The sequence below is a fragment of the Cibotium barometz genome, chromosome 41 (assembly GCF_041138505.1).
Source record: "Cibotium barometz isolate CiBa-2024 chromosome 41, ASM4113850v1, whole genome shotgun sequence".
Taxonomy (NCBI): domain Eukaryota; kingdom Viridiplantae; phylum Streptophyta; class Polypodiopsida; order Cyatheales; family Cibotiaceae; genus Cibotium; species Cibotium barometz.
This window is the reverse complement of record NC_141086.1, coordinates 40,720,754-40,746,867: the sequence shown is the minus strand read 5'-3', so window position 1 is coordinate 40,746,867 and position 26,114 is coordinate 40,720,754. Positions and strand designations below refer to the sequence as shown.

The window sequence follows — 26,114 nt, the reverse complement described above, 5'->3', positions numbered from 1 at the left end:
AGGTCGCTGACATCTTCACCAAAGCACTGGGTAAAGTACAGAGAAGCTCCGCATATTCAGGGCTTCGCTTGGTGTACATGAGATGGAGTTGAGCTCGAGGGGGAGTGTTGAGATATTGAGCTCATCTAGTGAGGCGGACACTAATGACCTGCCAGGGGGATAGGCCCCACACTTACACCACGGGCATGGTTGGTGAGATCATGGGTGATATGTGGCCACTGGGGTGACAGGCTGTGTAACAGCCATTCTAGAGACTGGCATAATTATAGCGCCGGCTCATTTAGTTGGGTTCACACTATAGAGAACCCTAGTATGTATTTGGTTGAGTACCTTTTCATACGGTGTACTCTTATCTTTGTATATGGTGTGTTGAGTGTTGTGTGAAGAAGAAGAAGATTTTCAGCCTCTCACCTTGTGTGTTCTCTTTTAGGGTTTTGTGAGTGTGTGTGTGCTTGCAAGAGCTCAAGATCTCTTCTCCCCTGCATCTTTTCATTTTAAACACATACTCCATACATTGGTGTGTGATAATGGATGTCGAGTATGTCACCTTTGTAGGAACAAAGCGGGTAGCTTTTGTCAAGCTAGCAACCACCACATAAACACTATCCCATTCCCTCTTGGTGTAAGAGGAAAGCTGGTAATGAAATCCATCACAATATGAGTTCACTCACCTTCTTGAATAATAGGCAACGACTAAAGCAAACCATTGAGTTTTTTTATGGGATCCTTGTTGAGTTGGCAAGGCATACACTTGGAGACAAACTGGCATACATCTCTCCATAGGTTATTCCAATACAAGCTCTTTCTTATTTCATCATAGGTCTTTAAAGAGACATAAGTGTCCTACCACCATAAGTAAAGAATGCATTTCAACCAAAACCTTTGCTTAATGCTGAGTGAGGTACAAGATACACTCATTCCCTGAAGTATAAGTGCCCATTATGTAACCCAAGATGAGTCAAATTATCGCATATAACATGCTATGATTTATGTACCATATACCATGCTATGATTTATGTGCCATATGTGATGCTTGTTCATCTACATTTACTCCTCTTGACTATTCTTTGATATGTAAAATCTCAAATTTACTTAACTTATAAATTCTCAACTCGAGAGTAACAAAAATAATATCTCTAAATATACACATCGATTGTAAGAATTGTAGCAGTGGTCCAAATAGAATCTTTAAAACAAGAGTTACACAGAGAATATGGAGAATCAACCAATTCTGATTATTGTAAACAAATCCTCATGAACTTTCGTGGTTCATACATCCTTGAAAGTGAATCGGCCACTACGTTCTCCTTTCCTTTCGTGTAAGTGGTCTCAACAAACCATAATTTTGAAGGGTTGCCTACCATCTTCTTTGTTTGGGGGAGAGATTGGGTTGAGACAAGTACTTAAGCACCCTATGATCACTTCTCACATAAAACTTAGTTCCATAGAGATAGTGATGACATTTCTTAATTGGTGGATCTAAAGTGGTATTGTCACCTTATTATTACCTTTCTACACATTATATTGTCCATTCAATCCATTGGATGGTACAATTGATTGTACTAATTATCGTCCAAGCAATAGCTACTCTTCCAACCATCTTCTTTGTTTGGGGGAGAGATTGGGTTGAGACAAGAAGTACTTAAGCACCCTGTGATCACTTCTCAAATAAAACTTAATTCCATAGAGATTGTGATGCCATTTCTTGATTGGTGGACCTAAAGTGGTATTGTCACCTTATTATTGCCTTTCTACACATTATGTTGTCCCTTCAATCCATTGGATGTTGCAATTGATTGCACTAATTATCGTCCAAGCAATAGCTATTCTTCCATTATTCTTGCAAGCATCATACACACCCTTTAAACCACATGGTTATTTCTAACATTGATATGAAAACTACGGGCTCTTGCAATATAGTTTGTTCCAATTTAAGCCTATCAAGAGTTTCCCATGTTTCATAGGTGAAGAAGTTGTGACTTACATGCAAGTGGTTTTCACAAGGCTGACAGCGTTCTAGTTCAAGTGGTGTGGATGATACCTTGGTTGTTTTGGATCAAATGCGCGGTCAAATTCACCTAGATGTGATGACAAGGAGCTGAGGGACAATATTATTTAATATTCCTTGGGTGATGATGGTGGCCCTTTTATGAATGATATGGTGAAGAGGTTTTACTAGACCTTCCGCATGTGGTGAATCAAACATACAAGAATGCCTTCAAACCATGGGGAAAACAGAGAGACATGCTTTTTCTATGTTGTCCATTACATGCAGTAGTGGTTTTTTAATCCCCATTGTAGTGAGTTCATAAGTGAAACTCTACATTGGGAAAGGGGCCTCCCAAGGTATCTAGCTTTTGGCTAGCCCACTGGTTAGCCACACCAATGATAGACCAATGATAGTCGTGTGTGGAGGAATGGGGGTGTGAGTAGGGGGTGCATGGTATGGGACACATATGCCTTGTGGGTGCAGGATTGCTAAGGTTGGGTTGGTATCTAGCTCAGGGGTGGCTTTTCATTGTGCAATATGGTTCGAAGTGAATGATTAGCGGATTCCACCACTTCTATGTTCCTGTGAATGTCCATGTGTACTCATTACATGGTGTACAATGATTGCAATGCTTCAAATATTCTCCTTGGGATCTCTTTTGTAACAATCTTGAGCGGACACATACATAAGTGGATTTTTTCCATGAGGTGTTTCAATTGGATCAAACAACTTACATGTTAGGTCGAGCTTTAAAGCTTTTGAAAAAATAGTGTTGGAGATGCGTTGCTCCAGGGTCCTCGAATGAGAGTAGAGGCAAGCCCTCAACATTTACCTGACCGAGGGCTTCACTAACATCGAATAGGAGCATGTTGCACGTTGAGAGCACGATGCTTTCCAATTTTGAACAGTGATGGTAACAAAATATCTTTAGAAGAAAAATAGAGCCCAAAGAAAGAGATATCAAGGATTGATTAACTACCTCATATGCATGGGCTAAGTTATACGAACTTGTTGGAAGAATGTGGATGAAGACGATGGCTTCAATAAGAGCATTAAGGTTAACTAGCATAGTTTAAAGTTTATTTGGACAGCAGCATGCAGAGATGTTGAAGGAAAGGGGAGACCCGTCTGAGGGGGTGAATAGGATGCCAAAGTAAGCACTTACCTCCAAGATCAAGAGTCAACACATAAGTGACTCGCTTCAATAGGAACGTTAAGGTTTTTCCTAGCATAGTTTAGAGTTTACTAAGACAGTAGCATGCATAGATGAAGCAAAGGGGAGACCCATGTGAGGGGGTCAATAGGATGCCAAAGTAAGCACTCGCCTCCAAGATCAAGAGGCGACACATAAGTGACTTGCTTAAAAAAAGGTGACTATTAAGGCACTCATATGCTTCACTCTCCCCAGCGAAAGGGGTGTATGTAAGCTATTGAGAGACACATGGAAATATAAATTCCATAAATTACTCTAACACCACCAAGGGCCGCCAAAAAAGAGCCCCAAGCTTGCGTGTACAAGAGGAGCCTAGGAGATCGGCTTGGGATTTGGACATGACAACTAGTGGGTTGGGATTTTTCGACGACAATCACAAAATCATATAAATTCTCTGATAGTGCTTGCATATGTTGCATACATTCTAAGCCGCAGACGGGGCGTGTTACCTTGTGCTCTTCTAAACATGTCCTCCACGAACAGTTCAAGGCTTTTGTGGCTGCGACCATCTTGAGAGTGCCAGGCGCTCTCCTCCTCAACAGGTTTCCCTCCTCCCCTCGCATGAGCTCTCGCACTGCCCTCTCCACCTCCCCCAACGCCACCGTCATCTCCATTCGCCAGCTTCTTCATCTCCCCCCCGATTTTCCAATCGACCAGCAGTTGGTAAATTGGTCCAAAAAGCAAGGCCAGGCCAGCATGGGAACCCCCATGCTCACACTCTCTATAGTGGAATTCCAACCGGAGTGAGAGAGGAAGCCACCCACTGCAGGGTGGGATAGCACCCTCAGCTGTCGAGTCCAGGTGGTGAGCTGGCCTTCTTCTTTGGCAAACTCCCAAAACTCGTCCGGAAAGCACTCCTTTGCACCCTCCCATCCCCACCGTGCTGCCCACAAGAAGGCTTGCTTGCAAGCCAACAGCCCCATGGCCATCTCCTTCATCACTTCAAGGGACTTTGTCACCACGCTGCCAAAGGAAATGTAAAGAACGGAAGCCTCTCTCTTCGTGTCTAGCCATTGCATGCAATCCTCCTCTTCTTCTTCTTCCCAGAGGCTAGCTCGGACTTTCTATCCACGGAATAATTGGTACTGCCAGCTTGGGTGCCCATTAATGAGCTGCTCGAAGGACCCATTAAGAGTAGCTTAGGGATGCTCTCTTTGATTAATTCCTTTGCAACTTGGCTCTGAAGCTCCTCGAATGAATTTGCAATGACCCACACTGCCTCGTTTACCCTCCTAAACCGATGGTCTAATACTTCACAAAGCCATTGCCCGTTTTCCTCGCCGAAGTCGAAGTCCGAGTTGAAGGGGAGGTCGTATGGATCCATTGCAGGCAAGCCGGGAATACAAGTCATCATGGGTAGCTCCCCCCTGTACTTGACTGCAAAATCGACAGGGATATGGTTAATGTCCGGCTTAGAAGCCTAAGGAGCTCATTGCATACAGCCAAAATAATGTCATTCAATCATAAGAATGACATAATAACGCTTAATTTTCAATTTCATCATTATAATAGCCTAAGCTAGTACGGAATTAGCTAGAGCTCTTAGCTTATGATTCAACCTAGTAATGAATGTATGGATCCTAGAACTGGGGCTCTTAGGTTAGGGGCCAAAACTAGAGCTCCTGGGTTAAAATTCGACCCCATTTTGGACAATATATGATGTGTGGCCTTTAGCCTGAGCAGTGAGTCCATGAGCCTTCTACCACCACCACCACCACGCACACCCTCCTACAGTACATCCCCAGAATCTGTAGATTTTTTTTAATTTATTTTTTACGAAGAAACAAGCACCAGCACACAGAGGCCCCCAGAACACGGAGACAGAGAAAAAAGAAAGACGCAAGTTTTATCAGCCCACTTTCTACCAAACAGAAACAATCAGAGGCTTGCAACGTAGCTTAGTCCTCTGGTAGAAAACAATCTTGAGGATAACTCACCTGTTTTGGCAAAAGGGTTGTAGCTAGCGGCAACAAGCTTGGACATGTTCATGTAGAATGAGCAGACGGCGAGGGACAACGTCCAGAAGAAGACTCTGGGGATTCTCATGAATGAATCAGATACTATGCGGGGTAAGCTCTCCTCCTCAGAGAGCCTCCCCAACAGTCTCTCAAGTTCTCCACCACAGACTTGATGAAATCCATGGCCACAGGGTTCCTCTCATTACCATCCGGCAACCCATCTGGGATCCCCACAAGGCGAATCTCTCCAGTTGTCGTAAGCTTTTGGAGGGCGCTGTTACGCCTGCTCCCCGTAGGTGCTGCTACTGCTCTGAGCATATATGGGCAAGGCGATATTCTGTGGTGACAAAGGTAACCATAATACCATACGTGGTTAGTTTGATAGAGAAGTGCATCATGGGCGTGGGGTGCCCTTGCACGGGGTAGGGGAAAACAATCGCATAAGGCCGGCCCATGTTACAGAGGTGCGAGGGAGAAATCTATCTCTGTGTAGCTTTTCAGAAGCTCACACGAGTCTCATTCAGCTTGTTACAGAGCGGCGAAGGAGATATATACCTCTGTGTGTTGTGTGTTGTAACTTGTAGAAGCTCACACGAGTCTCATTTAGCACCTCCCAGTGCGGGATAAGTAACAGCGGACGCATTTGACAAGGTGAGGAGTCAGGACGATGTTATCGTTTTACCAAGGCTGAAAGCTTCATGAGTTTGGGTGGTTTCGTCATCCATTCGAAGGGTGTTTTGTTTAAATATTCATACTTTGTTGTAAATGATGGGTCAGAAGTTATAATTTTTTTCTTATATTTCACCATAGGATGCCATTTGCAAAGGTACTGATGCCATTTGCAAAGGTACTGATAGTTCTCATCTTGTCCAATTTCTTTAATCTAAACCTTCCAATTTCTTTAATCTAAACCTTCTGTTACCTTCTTACTATATCTAAAACTAGAAGGAATGGGTTACCCTTCTTACTATATGTAAAACTAGAAGGATTTCATTCGAACCACTTGTCTTTTTTTTAGCCTTCCTTGCGCCCTCATCACCCCTCAACACTATCTCTCATGGGGACTTAAAGACCCTTGTTAGGTAGCATCAACGGATAGCATTGATCAAAATTGTGACGTTTTTCTTGGGCCATCAAATAAAGTAAACTAGGGCAAGTAAATTATGGCAAGTAAACTACGTCGAGTAAACTAAAAAAACTGGAAAAATTTCACCTTAGTTTATTTCATAGTTTACTAAGTGATCATAGTCTACTTTCTAGTTTACTAAATGGGCATAGTTTACTTCCTAGTTTACTCAGCAAATCATAGTTTACTTCGTAGTTTACATCATGGGATGAGGGTGAATTTGGGTTTAGGACTTATAAAAATTTAGAGCAAGATGTTATGTGCAAAAGGGGATTTGAACTCGAAACTTCGGGTCACCATTGGAAACATCTTACCATTACACTATACCTTCAAGCAACAAAACCATGTGGTTTCAAGCCAGTATATTCTTTGTTTTTCACCTCTAGTTTACTTGGTGTAGTTTACTCGCCCTAGTTTATCTGACAACCCAAAAAAGGCATCACGATTTTGATCAATGCCATCCATTGATGCCACCTAACAAGGGTCTTTAAGACCCGGTGGGAGATAGTGTTGAGGCTTATCACCTCTCCCTGCAATGCTAGTTACAAGTGCCATGTGGAAGAAGCTAATGAAATACACTATTTGCCCCTCATTCTTTACCTCTTCGAAGAGGGTAGTAACGTGAAGAATGTCAATGTTAATGTAGAAACTAGGGGGGTCACTTTATTTCAAATTTCAAACTCCAAGCCTCAAGGTAGTAATGCATGCTAGCTCATTTTCTGAGAGAGAGAGAGCCGTTTGGCTTCTCTGACCTCCAAGTTGTCTCCATGGCACACTTAAAGGTTTTAAAATTACTTCTTTTTAATAGAAGGGAGAAATGTGTCAAGGAAAATTTGGAGTTTGCAGCAACGCCCCTCTTCTCTCTCTGGTAAGCTCTCTCTCTCTCTCTCTCTCCCCCTCTCTCTCTCTCAAGGCTTTACTAATATAGAGTGTGTTCAATTGTGTGTTGTTTTCTAAGGTCATGGCAAAAGCAAGATAAGAATGTGGTATGCGCATAGAGGGAGAAATTTGTATTGTAGTCTGCGCAGAGAGAGAGAGAGAAAGAGAGAGGGGGGGAGCCAAGGATGGACAAAGGTGCACCCATGAAAACAACCAAGGGGGAAATTTTTGCTCCTATCGACATAGTTTCGTGAATGAGAGTGGCTACACCAATTCCACCTATGAACAAAAGCATTATGCCTAATGATAAGTCTACTATAAAGGCCACTCTTCCACTATTTCTAATCTCACTATCTACATGCAACATCAAGTTTGGACATGAATGGCTAAATTTTTACCTGACATTTTGCAGGGAGGAGTCCTTGGTCCACCAACTGACTTGGGGAGAAGCAAAGCTTACCAAAATGCAACGTTTTCCAAAACCAGTTTAACTCTCATCAATACCATAGCCACTTTGAGTTTAATCCTCCTCTTATTAGGTGGAGATTACATAGTGCGCAGGGAATGAGAACTCTTCTCTCTCTCTCTCTCCCCGGGATATGCAGGGCTCTTAAATTGAGACCTCTGCTCTAGCACATAATCTCCCTACAAAGCCTCATACTCTCTCTTGCAACACGAGCCCAATAAGAGGAAATTAATAACACCAGTGATGGGCGGAGCAACCCGTTGCTACTTACAACACCATAGTAGCAATCGGCTTGGTTCCACCTTACCTAGCTTGATGTCCTCCATGCCAAGGAAAGAGAGCAAGATCTCCATGTTGCTTCATCGATATATATAGAGAGAGAGAGAGGGGAAGCGAGAGCGAGAGAGAGGGGGGAGCAAGGTACCATATTTACAAACTAGCACAGTCGCAGTCGGGAAAGGTGAAGGCGACATACAAGTGGCCAGCCGGCATTCAATTAATTTAAAATATTAAAATCCTACCCTTAAGACTCAACTCCAAAGCGCCTGCCACCTAGAATTTTCTAACTTTGACTAACGCTACACATAACCTATACTCTCTCTCTCTCTCTCTCCAACACATGCTCCAAAACAACATTAACGAGTGTAGAATCTGTACAGATATCGTTCTTACCTTTCTCTACACCATAGTTCTCAAAACACACACACACATATGCTCACAGACAAAGGAGACTTTACTCACACCTTAAAACGATGGTTCTTACCTTGCTCTCTACCATAGTTCTCAAAACACATACACATGGTCACAGAGAAAGGATACTTTACTTACACCTTAAAACGATGACAATATTACTTGTTGCGGTGCCTGCATGCTCCATGTAATTTAGGGTGTTGTTGTAGGCGAAGCAAGGGAAAGTGACAATGTCATTGGTAATTTAAATGGATGCTTACTTAAATCCTAGCTACAGAGAATTACTAAAAATCTCAAAGGTATGTAAGAAGTGTATGAAGGCTCAATGCTCGCCTGAAATTTGAAGACGGCATAGGGCGTTGTCCCTTCTCAAGGCTTCTACGAAAGGCCTTTCCAAAAAATGGGCATCAAAATAAGGCCACCTTTTAACATGGAGTGCAAGGGGAAATAGAGAGCGGGAGTGAGAGCGAGAGTGAGGGGGGTAGAGGGTTGCCAGGAGGGTAGGTTTAAGGGAAAGGTGGGAGGGTTAGGGATTGAGGTGATAGGGGAGAGAGGGAGGAGGAGGAGAGAGAGAGAGAGAGAGAGAGGGGGAGGGAATAAGGAGAGAGGCAAGAGGGGAGAGAAGCATGGGCGTAGATTGACATTCTGTGGTGAGGAACGGGCATTAATAAATTAAATCCCGGCCTAAGAGACAGGGGTAGCAAGCCTTAGGGTATGGCTTTAGTAGTTGTTAATGCCACTAACGTGGCATTAATAGATTAAATTTATGGTGAAAAGGCATTAATACACCAAAGCCTAAGCAACCGAGAGCAATGAGGGTTATGGGATGCAAAGGTTGAAGAATATGCTTAGCATGGTCATCATTTTAAACTGTTCTAATAAAAAATGCATCAAAATAGACTTTTTATAATGGGTCATGAGGTCAACCCTCAATTAGCCCTCTGATTATGTACCCATACCTCATGGGGCCCACAGCTCTCTCCACAGCCAAGCATGTGGCACCATCCACAACGGCCCATTCATCACTAAATTTAGGTTGTAGGAGTCCACCACCCCTAAATATGGTGGATTTTGAGAAGCTAGAACTATGCCACTCTCAGCATGCACTATTGCCTGAAGACATCTATTCAGAACTTGGACCCACACGGTGCAATTATTTTATCATTCACATCCCACGACGAGAGAGTTTTTTCCCTTGCATTTCGAGTTTCAACATATCCCAACTCCCCTTTCTTTCCCCGACAAACTATGCGCATGGAGCTCTCTCAGATAGGTGCTCTCTCTCTCTCTCTCTCTCATGGGCATTATTTTCTTCCATGCAGTTGAAACCCTGTGGAGGGTGCTCCTTTCCTCTCACATAGCTATATTCTCTCTCTCACATAGGATTTGTTAACTTGCGTTAAGGTTGAAAGGTGGAGGCAGTTGCTTCTCTCATTAGCTCGCTGATGGGGGTGCTGAGAGAGAGAGAGAGAGAGAGAGAGAGAGAGAGAGAGAGTCTATGTGTGTGTGTTTGTTGGGGAGGAGAGAGAGACAGAGCTCCGAGAGAGAGAATGTGACAATGTTGAAGGGGAGACAGAAAGAGAGAGAGGAAGAGAACTGCACTGCACACACACAGAAAGAGAGAGGGAGAGGGAGAGAGAGAGAGAGAGAGAGAGGACTACATGCCAAAATGCCTTCTTTGTATAGTTCTCTTTTGAATGGTGTACCATGTGCCTAGCTCCTACCCGTTGAAGACGGGGGCCACTACACTAGTTCATCTTAATGAGTCAAATGTTTTTTTGTGTGAGACTGTTATGCATGCACCAATTCACCACATGTTTTAAAGTAACCCACGATTTTGAATAATATTTTTTTTAAATGTTGCTCTACTTACAAGTTTCATGGCACATGCAATCGGTCACCGGTGTTGATATTTCTTTCTTGGTAATAAATGTAATTCTTAATTAATTTTCTTAGTTAGAATTTCTTTAATAGTAATTTTTTTAGTTTTGAATTTAATGAATTGGATTGTTATCTTTTCATTGCATTGTTGTCATTTCAATGCTATGCCTCTCTCTCCTAGGCATCCTTTGTTGCATTTCTCAAGTTTTTAGACTTTCCATATGCCTAGCTAATCTATCCTAGCCCCTTCCCCTTTTAGCACTAGCAAATGAGGCCTTTGAGGACATGTTGCCCATTGACTATGAGTAGCCCAACATGAATAGTTCACACACACACACACACACACACACACACACACACACACACACACACACACATGCACGCACGCACAGGGCCTCATATAAAAGAACTTTTATTTTTCTTGTATCATAAAAGGAAATTTATATAAGATGTCTTTTATTTGAAATTAATGTTTAGAGGGATTAGTCTTTAGTTATGTGCCAAGGTTTTTTTATTTCGTATCATAATAAGAAAAGAATTGTCATTTTTACAATTAGAAAATATGGAAGTTTAATTAATAGTGCAAAGAGGTTAAGATTTTTTATTCATGTATAGAAATTTTTTATTTTTATTTATGTGTAGAGGTTTCATATTTTTAGTTTGTAGTAAAACAATGAAAGCATGTTCATTTGTATTTTTATTTTGTATCATAGAAAGTAATAAAAATGAAAAATTTATTATTTTATTAATGTATAAATGAGAAATCATCTTTTTTAAATTTATGAATTATAGATATCACCCTATTATATTGGTGGTGATGTCATCATCATTGCATGCGTTATCAGACCGCAAGACACTACATGAGTTATTGGACCTCAAACACTACATGAGTTATTGGACCTCAAACACTACATGAGTAATGGATTGCCTCCAACTCCGTAATAGACTCTGTCATTGGCCACATGCCATCATGTAATAGATTCACTCTTTATCATTATAGAGACATTCTTGATTATAACAACAGTGACTTCCCTATCTGCATGTAGCTTTCACAGCTACCCAAAGGTGTTGCTCCAAAATCATTGACAAGAGAAAAAGGGATGGAATTACCCTTACCTATATACCACTTCCTTTTCTTGCCTTTTGAGCTCTTTACACGAAATGGTACTCTAATATCATATAAAGAATGCGAGGGAGAAGATGACCTTGAGGTCCTTGGGTTGTAAGAAAACACATACACTCACTATAAGAGAAGTCCCTATTAAGTGGCGTTTATTTGCGACGTTTTACGTTACACTATTAAGCATCATTATTAGCAACGCTGTGAGCGGCACTGGATAAGCGCAACTATTAATGTCGTTATTAGCGTCGCACTAGTTAAACGTGGCTATAAGCATTGCTTAGTGACACTGGGAAAAAACTAAGTGTTAAAACTAAGTGGAACTGAAAACTTGAAATAAATTATAACCCAAAAGCTTAACAAACATCCAAATATTATTGAACTAAAACAACAAAATTATCAAATAGTTATACAAACCAATCAATGTGTACATATGTTATGATGATATATATTTAATTTGTAGCATTATCAAATCCATCTTGCAATAAATCCATGCATGCCAATTGGTCTATCTCTAAATCCATCATTTCAATGGCTCCTATATCAATATAAAGTCCTATTCCACTACTTGAAGAAGATGCAGAGGTATTATCATCATAGTCCTCATGGTCATCATTTTGATTGTTAGTTACATCCTCCATTGATTGTCCATCATGCATTTCTTCTTCAACATCTTGATTTTGAAATATACGTTTAGATCAAGGAGCGACTTGTATTACATAACACCAATTAGGATCTCTTTGGTCCGGATGAAACACAACCTAAAAGAAAGAACTACAAAATATTTACAAGAAAATATATACAATGCCTTCCTTCTATCTATAGATTCATCAAAATTAAAAATCAAGGGTAAACTTGTTCACAATGTTGTGGTAGAACGTATATGTCTCTTAACTCTTGCCATAATTTAGTTGAGTCAATTGCAAAAAATCCACTTGGATTTCTTGACGATTGCTTGAGTACCTCTATATACCACTTTGAACCACTTAACATCAAAGATGAACACTTTTAAAGCTCCAAATCCAATCTCCAAGATGTCTTGAATTGTTCCACAATATTCGAGTTTCTCTTCTATAATATTATTATCTCTTCTACTAGCTCGACTTTCTTGGTCAAAACTTGCCATTACACCACAAGCATATGTGATTGTCTTGGAGTCCACACGTTGAGTGCAAAAATGTTGATCTTCTGACCACATTGTATTATGCACTTTATACTGCAACCCAATCAAAAACCTTTAATATAGCTTATATGTAAGCAATTTAGTATTCAACATTATATATCTTAGCAAAACATCTTTACTTACATGTGGTAGTTGCATCCCCTTGCATACTCCCATTCTTCTCTTGAAATCTCCTCTCCCGTCCTTTCGGCTTGCTCTAGGGCATCTCTAAGCTATTTAATATTGCAATCCTTTGGAAGAGCCATTAGATTGGGTGGATATGCCATGTGCCTTTGTGTTGATCTCTTAAATGATCTTCTCTCCTCTGTCTGTATCTTTCTTGCATCTTCATATTTTCCAATGCCCTTTTCCATCATAGAAGTGTTAAGAAGATAAAATGTATTGACCTTTTTGCATATGGACTCATCCATCTTTCGAATGCGTCCTTTTTCATGTGGGAGATGTGACACCATTCATTCATCCTCATCATTATGCATGAATCTAGGCATAGATGGATCAATTTGTTTCAAATATTCAAAGATATATACGAGGGATTCTTGCACCAACCATCCCTCTTCCATGCTTCCCTTTGGCTTTGCCTTTTGCCTCACATAAGTGCAATCCATTTTTGAAAAAAATAAAAGATCAATAGAGTCCATAGAACATAAAATGAGGAGTGCCCAAAAAATAGATATAGTTATGTACGTACATGCATCATCTTGTGCCATGTGATTTGAGACCATATAATTGATGCTCACCCTTCTTTTTTGTTATTGTAAATGCACCCTTTAATGAGTGCATTACACTGGTTGGTGTACAAAAAGATGAAATTTCATTCTTGGCATTATTTTCCTCTTTCCTTATCAACCTCCATGGCGCCTCTAGTAAAACCACCTTGTCATTAACTACCCTTGGCCATGTATTTTCCATGTTTCCGTTATCCTTTAGGCCATCCCTTATTGCATGGCTATCTTTTTTACCAATTAGATGGTCCCAAATCATTGATGCCACATTCTTAAAAATGTGCATTGGATCCAAAAGATAATTTATTCTTAACTTTGTCCAATATGGTAGACGATAGAAGATTGAGTACCTTTTCATGCCCGCAGGTGCTATGATGGGAGTCACCCTCCATCTCTCATCCCACTCTCAATCTCTCCACCTTCCCTCCAATGTAATTGTAAGAGGCGAATTCCACATGGTCTCCCACTTTGCACCTCTCATCACAATTGGAGAAACCTCTGATGGAGCATAATTTGGGTGGTTTGGAGGAAGAAATCGATAATGTTCATCATACACCACTTTCTATAGTGCATGTGCTCATTTGGAAACAAGTGATGGACCTCTCACATGGTCTCCCACTTTGCACCTCTCATCACAATTGGAGAAACCTCTGATGGAGCGTAATTTGGGTGGTTTGGAGGAAGAAATCGATAATGTTCATCATACACCACTTTCTATAGTGCATGTGTTCATTTGGAAACAAGTGATGGACCAAAAATTGGACATGCATTATATCTTATAGTTGTGAGACCTAGGAACTTGGCATGTAAGAATTGAAAGCTAATAGACATTACAATACATTAGAGTTATAAATGAATCATTTGTGCATGCTTAGATAAGAATCAATTTATGAGTATGACATACCTGAGTACTCTGTATAGCTCGAAAAATCATGCATAGTCCACATCAAGATACCCTTGACCATTGCATTGCAGCATGAAATTGGACAAGAAACATCATGCACCCTTATGCCTCTCCATAATTGCTCAAGCTCATCAATCACAAGGGCTCAAGGTATACATCCATATTCTTTACCTTGTGCTTCCCAAGCACAAGAAGCGCAAGCATCACATGACTCTTCTTGATGTACATCCATGGAGGAGTATTGTAATTCACAACAACAATGGGCCATGTGAACCATGATGTAGACCTTAATCCAAATGGGTTCACCCCATCCATACCCAATCTAAGCCGTAAATTACAAGGCTCATCTTTGAACTCTGGCCATCCATCCTCAATGTGAGCCCAAGCCGATGAGTCGGCGGGAAAGCTCATCATGCCATCGGTTGAACGATGGTTCACATGCCATGTCATTAACTCAGTGATGGATTGACACTGGAACATATGTTGAATGCAAGTTATAATAGGAAAGTGTCTCAATACCTTTTGCAAAAATTTTTCACCTTGTAGATCCTTCTTATATCCTCTATATACATTGGACATTGCATGAGCTTAGCAAAGGCACCCCTGAATAGTACACAATCATTATGACATGCATGAATCCAAGTGTAATCCATATACCAAGCTTGAAAAGTATTCTTCGGGCATCACTTCTTCATGCGGGCATCAAATTGTTTGTTGAGAGCATCTTCTTTAATAACCGGAATAGGCTATTTACACTATTATCGCTCCATCCATATGTTGTTTTCAAGTTGAGGATTCCCAAGCATGCCCGCAAATATGAGTACTTTGCATCCTCGTACAATGATGTGTTAGCCTCTTTATGTAACATATTCTCTCTTTCATGTGTTTCAATGTTAGGTGTCTCTTCCTCACCCTCGCTTTGAAAAAAGTGAGTGATCATCTCCTCCATGAAATCCTCTTCCTCTATCTTATGTGGAGGAAATCTTGGGTCTTCCAAATGTGCTGAACATGCTCCACTTTTCAAGTGCTCCTTACAATGCTTGTATTCCTTCCTCAAGTTTTCCTCAACTTTTTGAGCCTGCGGTGCCACTGACGCCTATCTTTCTCTCCACCAAAAAATTCCTTCCACTCCTTTCCTTGAGTTCCTACACCGACTCCTTCCTTCCATCAAGATAGCTCTCCTCACATGAATTTGTACTCTTTATATTCCCCTTCTTCTTCCCTTTCCCCTTTCTCTTCATGAGACTCTTTCTCTTCATCACCAAATGGCTATAGTGTAAGATCTTGAAGGTATTTTTCTCTCATGTTTTATTCTAATGCATTTGTTTATGGTTCTTTTTCTTCTTCCCCTTCCCCTTTCCCCTTTCCCCTTTCCCCTTCCCCTTCCCCTTACTATTCCTCTTTCTTTTCCTATCCATCACTCGAGAAGTGATGGTGTGACCTAATGATTAGGGTTTGCTTCTATTATGCTTGACCTAATGATTAATAAGAAATATAAAGAGATTAAGATTGATAAATAGAGTACTAACCTTCTCCTCTTGCTTCTTCTCCTTCTCCTTTTTATGTCTATGCTTAATGTGTATTGGTCTTTTGTATGTTTATTGTGTTTGGTAGGTAGAGTTCATTAAATGTGTTGCTAATCACTCTTTTACCTTTTTATATTATGTGTAGGTCTTGCACTAATGATCTCTTTTAGCTAGATAATATAGAGGTAAGCTTTCTTTTGCTTGTATTCTTTAGGGTTTTGTATCTATGCCTTAAGCTTTTAGGGTTTTATATCTATGCATTAAGCTTTTAAAGTTTTGTATTACTAATTACTTTGTTTAATCTTTATTTTGTAGATCCTCTAATCCTCTCCTTCAATTTCACCAAAAAGAGGTAAGCCCTCTAATCATGCTTTTCATTTACCTATTATTTCACCCTTAGGTGTAGTTTTTAGGATTAGCTTAGCTTAAGTTAAATCCATAGATTAAGCTCTATGCATTAAGCTCTATGTATAAGATTGATGCATAAATATTAATCTATGCATTGATTAATCTCTATGCATAGATTAATCTCTATGCAAGATTAATCTCTATGCATAGAGCTTAATCTATGCATAGATTAATCTCTATGCATAAAGATTCATCTATGTATATATTAATCTCTATGCATATAGCTTAATCTATGCATTAAGCTCTATGCATAGAGCTTAATCTATGCATAGAGGTCAATGCATAGATTAAGCTATATACATAGAGATTAATATATGCATAGATTAATCTTTATGCATAAAGCTTATACATAGAGCTTAATGCATAGATTAAGCTCTATGCATAAAGCATTAGCTTCATGCATTAATCTTAATGTATAAAACTTCAGGCATTAATCTTAATGCATAAGCATTATGCATTAGTCTTAATGCATAAAGCTTTAATGCATTAAGATTAATGCATAAAGATTTATGCATTAAGCTTAAGCATAGGATTAGTGCATAAGGTTTATGCATTAATATGAATGCATTAAAGTTTTTTGCATTAAGCTTTAAGCTTAATGTATAAATCTTTATGCATAAAGCTTAATGCATAAGATTAATACATTAATATTAATGCATAACATTAATGCATAAGCTTTATGCATTGAGATTAATTCACATGAGTAGGTGGTTATAGTGGAGGGGGAGCCCTCAATCTTTTCAATATCCTTCTCTTGTAAAAGAGAAGTTGTCTTTGGCTTTAATAGTGGGGAGGGCGTGTGTCATCCGAAAGGGGCACTGTCCACCCTGCTTGTCTAAGTAGTATTCTAGAAGGCCGCAATAAAGTTTTAATATCACATGAGTAGTATAAGAGTTCTAAGTTTGAGCATGTATAATGTATAAGATATCTAATTCATTCTTGTGTTATTTAAGTTTGAGCATGCCTTGTTTTTATAATATAGACGTGGGGAGACAATCTAGAGTCGAGAAGCCCAATGCACAGTTGTTTAGTGTCCATCGTTGATGATCCGAACATGGAGCGTCTCTCATAGTTGGCTGCTAGTCTATCCCATTGGTATGGGAGAGAGAGTGTGTGGAACATGTTTGCTCCACCCTCGCTTCCTCTTCCAAAGTTAACCCTACACCAATGGAGGGTGTGATGGGTGGTTCTACTCCTGGGTTACGCACTCCTATACCCATGTCCACTCTGATTGGAGGATCTAGTCCACATTCAGGTGCTAGGACTTTATGTGAAGGTTGCGACCATGCCACTCCACTCTCTTCTGTGGCACCTAGTCCACAACCTTGTATCATGACCTCGTCAAATAGGAGGTCTGCCTCTTCTCTTTTTACTAGTGGGGGTGGATGCGGGGGTTGTATTGGGGGCAGTAATAGATTTGCTTCCAAGTCCCCATCAACAGAGAATATGCCGGCACAACAAGTGGTGGATCCAAATGCCTATGACCCAGCCACGCTTCCTTACCATGTGAGGAGGATAGATGGGTTGATCATTGAGGATAGCAAGGGGAAGTATGTTATAGCATGCATGCATCACCTTGTAAATCTTGAGTTCAGAAACATTTGGGGCATTGACTGGAGAACTCGAGATAATGCAAAGAAGCAATACTTTCTACAAGTATTGAAGACAGAGTTTCCTATGCCCCACCTCGATGCCCCACCTCGACTTACAATTTAACGACCTTAAGATGTTGGATCGTATGTGGGGTCATGTAAGTCACAGGAAATCATTGATTGCCAAGGCCATCAAGTGTGTTGGTGTCAAGCTGCCAGCAGGAGAATCATAAAAATATTGGAAGAAGGCCAAAAAGATGTACCAAGAAACTCCCGATCTATTTAACAAACAAAGAGAAGTAGCCCGAGTATGCATGCATAAAAGAGGGGCTTCTCATCTTGGATCGGGTGGAAGGCAATCTTTCCTTGCTCAGTTTTTGTAAGGATTTGAACTCTTAACATTTTGTATTCAAAACTATGGTTTCCAAATAATTAAATCTTAGATAAATTATTCTTTTTTAAATGCATGTTTAACATAGGAAAATGTGGTGGGCTGTTCTCCTTCTCATGAGGAGTACGACTTTGCTTATCGCAATGGGATCTCCACCACATTTGAATGGTTGTGACAATAGGGTGTCGCATTGAACTATAAAGCTATGCATGCTGTTATAAGTTTATATTATTTTTGTTTTATCAGCTTTAAGAAATTTAACTAGTTCGTGTTTTAACATTACTTGATCTTTTGTGATACATCAAGATGATGAAGAGGCAATAGGCAAGGAGAACGAGGAGGATGATCATGATGAGGAGGAGGATGAGTAGAGACCAGCCTATTGTGTTTAATGTTTTGTAACTTCATACTCAATGTAGCTCACCTGTTATGGCATTTTGGATGTAACTTGCCTTTTATGGCATTTGGGATTTAATATAATTAAAATTTTGTAACTTACTATGTTTCGTTATGTATTTTAATATGTTGACATGTCAGTTTGTACAAATTAGAACTATTTTTAATATATTGAATTAAATTTTTTGCACCCCAAAAAAAATTATAGCACATCGCTGAGTGGCGAAAATAGCAAAGTTAACATTTTTTATCAGTGTCGTAGAGCAACAAAAATAAGCGATGTTGATTTTTTTATCAGTGTCACTGAGAGCGACGAAAATAGCAACGCTGATGTTAATAACAGCACCACTGAGCATCAAAAATCACATGGGATATAGCGGCAATTATAACGTGGGATATAGTGGTGGCTATAGCATCGAAAAAATAGCGGTGCTTAAACCCTGACACTTTTCCAAATCCTTTTATAAAAGCCACACTATAACTATCACTAACCCCTCTTTTTGTTGTAGTGACACAAGCACACACGAGAGATGGATGGCTCAATTTTCTTATGTTCTCTTGTCTTCTCTACAACCATAAACATAAAGAGATAAGAGTACATTCTAAAGGAAAAATATTCTCCTAATATAATCATTGGTCCATAGTGTGGACCCGACTACATGAGCTCACACTTTAATTATGCCACAATTCTAGTATAGCAAAGTGGCTCTTACATAATATGTACACCACTGGTGGTAATTTCACCCATAATCTAACCAACCATGCTAGTGACATAAGTGCAAAAGCTATCACCTAGGCATATCATCAATGTCTACGGCACTGGTTGAGCTAGACACATATCGCGATGGAGTAGATGATGAGATCATAGATGGGGGAACTAAAGATGAAGGCTCTATGAGGAGGCAGTGCATAATATCAAATCATAGAGTTGAACACTTCTTCCAGTAGACTCGATAGAATTCTCACAGAGTCAAGGAGTGTGCACAGTGACCCCTATCTTACTCTATACTCGTGCCCTCCTTCTAAGATTCTAGCACAATAATTGTTCATTACACAAGCCTTTTACAGATTCTATGTAAGGGAGAGTGCTCAATAATTTTTGTATCCCCTCAATGTGATAGGGGAACACACACTAGGATATGGACATTTCTTCCACCTTTCTTGCATCCCTCTCTAGGTGGTACAATAGGCTAGATGCCCGATGTGTGCTTTCAAGAATAAAACGCACCCTTTTTCTATTCAATCTCTAAACACTCCCTTTAGATGGTACCCTTTTGTATGTAAAAAATGCGTTAAAAAAAGGGGGATTTAAAAAACCCTTATGTTGAACCCACGTGCTACGCTTACATATTTATGAGTGACCCCCCAAGTGTGTGCATATGTGACATTGAGTTGGCTACTTGTTGAGTGTTGGGCTAGCAATCTCTTCCCTAGCACAGTAGAGATTGATTCACTGAAACAGGGAGGTTAGTCTCTCATAGATGTGAGAGGACTTGTTGGTGGCTATTTCTTGTCATTTTAGTCAGGCGCATTGAGACGATCGAAGAGGGATTTGAGGAGCCAACAGAGCTAGAGTGAAGTGAGGTAGAGTTCTAGCATTATAGGCTATTCTAGAGTGAAGTTGGGAGATATGTATTCCTCCCAACTTCACTCTTTGGCTACTAGAGAGGTAGGTGAGTCTACAGGCAACATGAGATGTAGAGGCCAAGAGAGCTCTTAAGGTGGTGCAAACAAACATACTACCACATGCACCGGTGATGAGCGAGAAGCTACTATTGCCAAGTGAGTTATACAGGCTTATCAGAAGTGAGGGCATTTCAGAGACGATTATCTTGATTGTTTAGATTGGACATTAGTAACTTGTTATAGTTATTATATGATGTTTTTTAATGTTGTCTTTGGCTAAGCTTGGAGTAGTTGGGCTCTTATGTTGTAGTTTCATGATTTGTCCTAGTATACATTATTCCCTCATATTCATACATCATCCCACTAGAGTTCCATAGAAGTGTATTATTTCTCTCTTTCCCTACACGTGTATAGGAACTCACACACATGCACTTACCTAATACAAACAAACAATCACACACACAAACTTAGCCAAGCATGTCTTGTTTTGTCTCTTAAGAGCCTTGTTTTTTAGTGTACTTTTTCCTTAACAATGCGAAAGTGCTTGGATGATGACCGTACTTTGTAATGTATGGCCTCCATCCTCACTCTTAAAAATTTTGGTCATCATCCAAGCAAATTTGGTTGGATTGTGTAGGCCAAAGGCACAATTTCAAGGGAATGCTCTAAGGCCAAGACACATTAAAAAGTAGACATCTGGCCCGCACATATTATAACTAAATGATCTCCGCCCGATGGTGACCAAACTTTGCAAGGGTGATGAAAGATCCATGCCCCCTCCGCGCAACGAATTCGGGGGTGCTAACAGCGGAAGTAGCACTTCTTGCAAGGCAGAGCCTCTCACTCAGGGCCTCGCCCACGGATATCCGGACAAGAGACTAATCCCTCGGTTCTTCCAAAGCCGAACCCAGAAAAACTTCCCTCGCCCAGAAAGCACAGGCGATTCCTCTAGGCGATTCCTCTGTGATATTTTTATTCTAACGTAGTCAAGAGCCTTAACTAACCAAACTGATCCGATCGAACCTGTAAGTCACATGGTCAGATCAAGGAAGAAACTTGCACTTGGATCATAGAGACCAACGCTTTTTCCCTCATCAAGAGGCAGAGCCGTTGATTCTTTTCCATAGAACAAGACTATTTGGGATTTACTTCATCTATCGTACCATAACAGAATTGAGTCTCATTTTAGGGATCCATCACTCCAGCCTAACCCCATCCAATCCCATGGGTTAGCAACCACCCACCAGTGATAGGATCCATTTAGAAATTTGGTTATGTTTTGTCCCGGGTGTACCAGGGAAAAGAGTTCCTAGGCCCCCTAGCCGGCGCTTCATGCAAACTTCAAGATAGTCACACCACTTACACACCCAATATGAAATTACGTGTTTCACGGATTTAGCCATCTTTAAAACAATATTTTAATGAAACCATAGTATTACTGATCATAATCCTCCAAAATATCCGGTTGAATTCTAATTTCCAATCATTCTTTCATCGGTGTACCTATGGCATCATTGGCAACCAGAACGCTCACCACCTATCCACTCATCAGGGGCCTTTTCAATAGTTCCTAGCTCATAGTACCCAAAAATATATTTACTTATAAAAATCCAGATGGACTCTCCGTTGAAGATCAGCAAGATACATTATATTACATCCCATCACATCTATCCTCATCACATCTCATCCATTCTCATCTACTCATATCCACATCACATCTCATCCATTCACAACTACCCCGATCCACATCACATCCATTCACATCTATCCCGATCCACATCACATCACATCACATCCATTCTCATCACATCTCATCCATTCACATATATCCCAATTCACATCACATTCACATCTCATTCATTCACATCTATCCTGATTCATATCACATTACATCTCATCCATTCACATCTATCCCGATTCACATCACATCACATCTCATTCATTCTCATCTATCCCGATTGACATCACATCACATCACATTCACATCTCATTCATTCACATCTATCCTGATTCATATCACATCTCAACCATTCACATCTATCCCGGTTCACATCACATCACATCACATTCACATCTCATTCATTCACATCTATCCCGATTCACATCGCATCACACCACATTCACATCTCATTCATTCACATCTATCCCAATTCATATCACATCACATCTCATCACATCTCATCACATTCACATCCACATCCCTTTACACCATATCACATCTCATCCACATCCATTTACGTTACATCACATCTTATCACATCCACATCCACATCCATTTACATTACATCACATCTTATCACATCCACATTCACATCCATTTACATTACATCACATCTTATCACATCCACATCCACATTCATTTACATCACACCACATCTTATCACATCCGTATCCACATCCATTTACATCACATCACATCCTTTCACATATCCTCACATCTCATTCTCATCTCTTCATTCACATCCACATCCATTTACATCACCTCACATCCCATCCACATTCATTTACATTACACCACATCTTATCACATCCACTCACATCTTATCACACCACATGCACGTCTATTCACATTTAGTATTATTTTCTATTTTTGGTACCGATGGGACTTTTCTAAATTTATGCCAATTGCTTGGCCTAGTTAAAGGTACTTCTTTTCGACGGATATTTTCATATTCTTTCTCAAATTTCTCAAGTGAAATATATTCAATATTCTTCTTTTGAGTAAAAGATTCATGGGATTAACCAAAATCAATTCTACCCATATTTCCCAATAATGCTCAAAATTCCACTTTTGGTAAATACTCATAATTTGAATTATGCTAAAAATTCCTCTTTTTCCATTTAATTTCTTGGAGCTCAATTATCATGGGAATTCTTCTTTTATGCATTTAAATAATTGAATTCCAAATTTCATGGGAATTCCTCTTTTATGCATTTAAATGATTGAATTTTAAATTTCATGGGAATTCCTCTTTTATCATAAAATGAATTTATTTAAAATTTCTCTTTTCTTTAATAAAAATATTCGTTCTTTCAAATATGTTAAGAATTCCACTTTTACCATTTAAATGATTGAATTCCAAATGTCATGGGAATTCCTCTTTTACCATTTAAATGATTGAATTCCAAATGTCATGGGAATTCGTCTTTTATCATTTAAATGATTGAATTCCTCTTTTATCATTTAAAAATTTCTCATGCAAATTTATCTAAAATTTCTCTTTAAATTTAAATAAAAATATCCATTAATTCAAATATGCCAAGAATTCTACTTTTACCATTTAAATGATTGAATTCAATTGTCATGGAAATTCCTCTTTTATCATAAAAATAAAATTACCAAAAATTTCTCTTTTCTTAATTTAATTATTTATGCATAAATACTAAAAATTAGTTTTCCATGAATGTGATGAAAATCATTCTTTTAGCATAGGATGACCAATCCTAGAATATGATAGGAAGTCCTCTTTTCACATTATGCATAAAAATGATTTATGTATTAATTTCTAAAAATTTTACCGTAGCTCTGTTGCTATTACTGATAATTTTCAAAAAAAATGAAAGAATAAGACTTTGTAATACTATTATGATAGAATAACTATCATTTAGACCTAAATCTAATTTATGGAATTAAATCATAATTTTAATATAATTTTATTAGTATATAAGCATTAAAAGCCATTTCTTTTATCTCGAGCTTAACTAGCATAGAGTTTGATTTTTGAATTGAGAATTTATCAATGAGAAGCATCATTTGAATAGAGAATTGATCATAGGAATGACCATTCTTTTGGGAAGAGAGATATATACATAAGAAACATCCTAAATTAAGCATAAAGATAAACTTTTCTTAATTATTCATTACAACTCTTAAGAAAAGCTTGATTTGTATTATAAACACTTAATTAGAAACTTCTCAAGCTTGAGAGGGGTTGAGAAGTGAAAACATTGAGAATAGTAGAGAAAAACCATGAAATTACATTTTACCTCTTGATTTTACTTGCTTCTCTATCTTAGAAGAAGCCCCCAACCAATCAATTTGTTAGTGTGTTGAGAGGAAAGCTCCAAGGATTGTTGAAGAGAGAGAGAGAGAGAGAGAGAGAGAGAGAGAGAGAGAGAGAGAGAGAAGCTCCACTCTCTCCAAAAGTAGAGGATTTTTAAGAGATAATAGAAAATATGAGTATTTTAATGTAATACTGGCATGATATATCTCAAAGATGAGAATACAAAAGAATGAGGGTCTATTTATAGGTGAGGAAGGCCATTAATTGAGTCCAACTAAGTTCTAGAATTTTTCAACTTCAGTTTGGTTGAATTTGGACAAGATTTGGACCAGTTTAGCTTCCATTTTGATCTAGTTTGATCCAGGAGAGAGGAAAGATAAAAATATCATAATTTTTTTGAATTAAAAACTCATCCACATGTGTGAAATAGGCTCCTACCACAAAGTATCCCCACTCCTTACCAAGGTGTTAAAAATGTATCATTATTTCAAAATATCTCATTTTTTTAGTAATATCTCAGTTTTTAACTAATAAACCTTGTACTCAGTCAACTCTTCATCTTACGTGAGCATTTACTCATTTTTGGGTATTTTATTTTATTCTTTGGATTTATCTTATCCCAACACTTGGATTAATCCTATTGGTCCATATAGGAACCTTAATTGGATCATAAAATCTAGACCCTTAGGCTAAGGTCCCTTATATCATTTTTAATTGATTCCTAATGCACATTGGAAAGTTCATTTTGAACTTCTATTTTAGGGGAAACCATTTTAGACAATAGGAAGATATCTCAATTTTGGATTATCTCTCTCTAGACATTTTCTCTCTCAAGGTCAAAACAGGGTAAAACAAGATCTTTCTTCTATTTCAAAGAGGGGAATAATTACAAGAACAGAAGGGGAGGTTATTACACCTTTACACCTCAAAAGCTAGAGGGAGGAACCTTACATCCTACCCCACTTAAAAAACGCGAGATGTCCTCATCTCGCAGGTGGAGTATAATCTCTTTCATCATCTTCTTCTTCAATCACCTCCAACGTTATTGCTTTGGAAGTGGACGACCGATTTGGGAACATCTCTCTTTGACTTCCCCTATTCTAAGGCGGAGGTCTTGCATTACTTTGGATCAAAACTGAGGGTTGGTTAAAGGGTCTACCTCTGGGATTTCCCTAATTTTGACGAAAAGAAACCTGATTACTCTGGAAGGAAGGAGCTGGAGTCAGGAATCTTGGTCCCTGATTACTCTGGAAGGAAGGAGCTGGAGTCAGGAATCTTGGTCCCTGATTTCCCCGCCCTCAAAACCTTGATCCAAAAGGAGTCAGGTAATCCATATTGCGATAACCAAACCTTGATCCAAAAGGAGTCAGGCAATCCATACTGCGATGTCCAAATCCTTGACAGTTATAACATTTCACTTCCTTGTTCAAGGGTGGAACTTCTGAAGTTGAATTCCAGGGGATTGAGTTCCGGGAAAAGGACCTTTCTTCTATTCTGGAACTTTCCATATTCTGAGCTTGACCTTGTTGTCTCTTAGGCAGTGGAAGGTTGAAATCACCTTTTGGAGTTAGAAATCTTTTGAAAGATGATGGTGCTGGCTTCAACGGGACCTTGACATCGAAGGCCTGGGCGAAACCCTTCGCCATCCAAACTGCTTCGGCCAGGGAAATTGGTTTGAGACCCCTCTGCCCCCTCTGTGCACCGGCGGATTCCCGGTTGCTAGCAGCAAAAGTAGCTTCCTCTTACGCGAGAGGAAGGGTTTCCCACTCAGGGCCTTGTCCTCCGAATGTCCGGACACAAGACTAATCTGGTGGTCATTTCGAAACCAAACGGAAAAAAATTCCCTTGCCCAAAAAATGGGGACGATTCCACCTTTTTTATTTTCTTAACGAATTTTCTAACGGAAGCGACTAAACTATCCTTCACTTGATTAAACTAGATAGAAGGAAAACTATCACTGACTTAGTTTGAAGAAATTAACGCTTTTTTTCTAAGCAAAATCAGGCACAGTCGTTGATCTAATCATTTGAGGAAATCAA

General features: G+C 39.3%; 1 pseudogene; it reads right to left on the bottom strand.

Annotated features, from left to right (window-relative positions):
- Positions 1-3,829: 3,829 nt before the first annotated feature.
- LOC147614951 (7-deoxyloganetin glucosyltransferase-like) lies at positions 3,830-5,646 on the bottom strand (annotated as a pseudogene).
- Between the last annotated feature and the right edge of the window lie 20,468 nt (positions 5,647-26,114).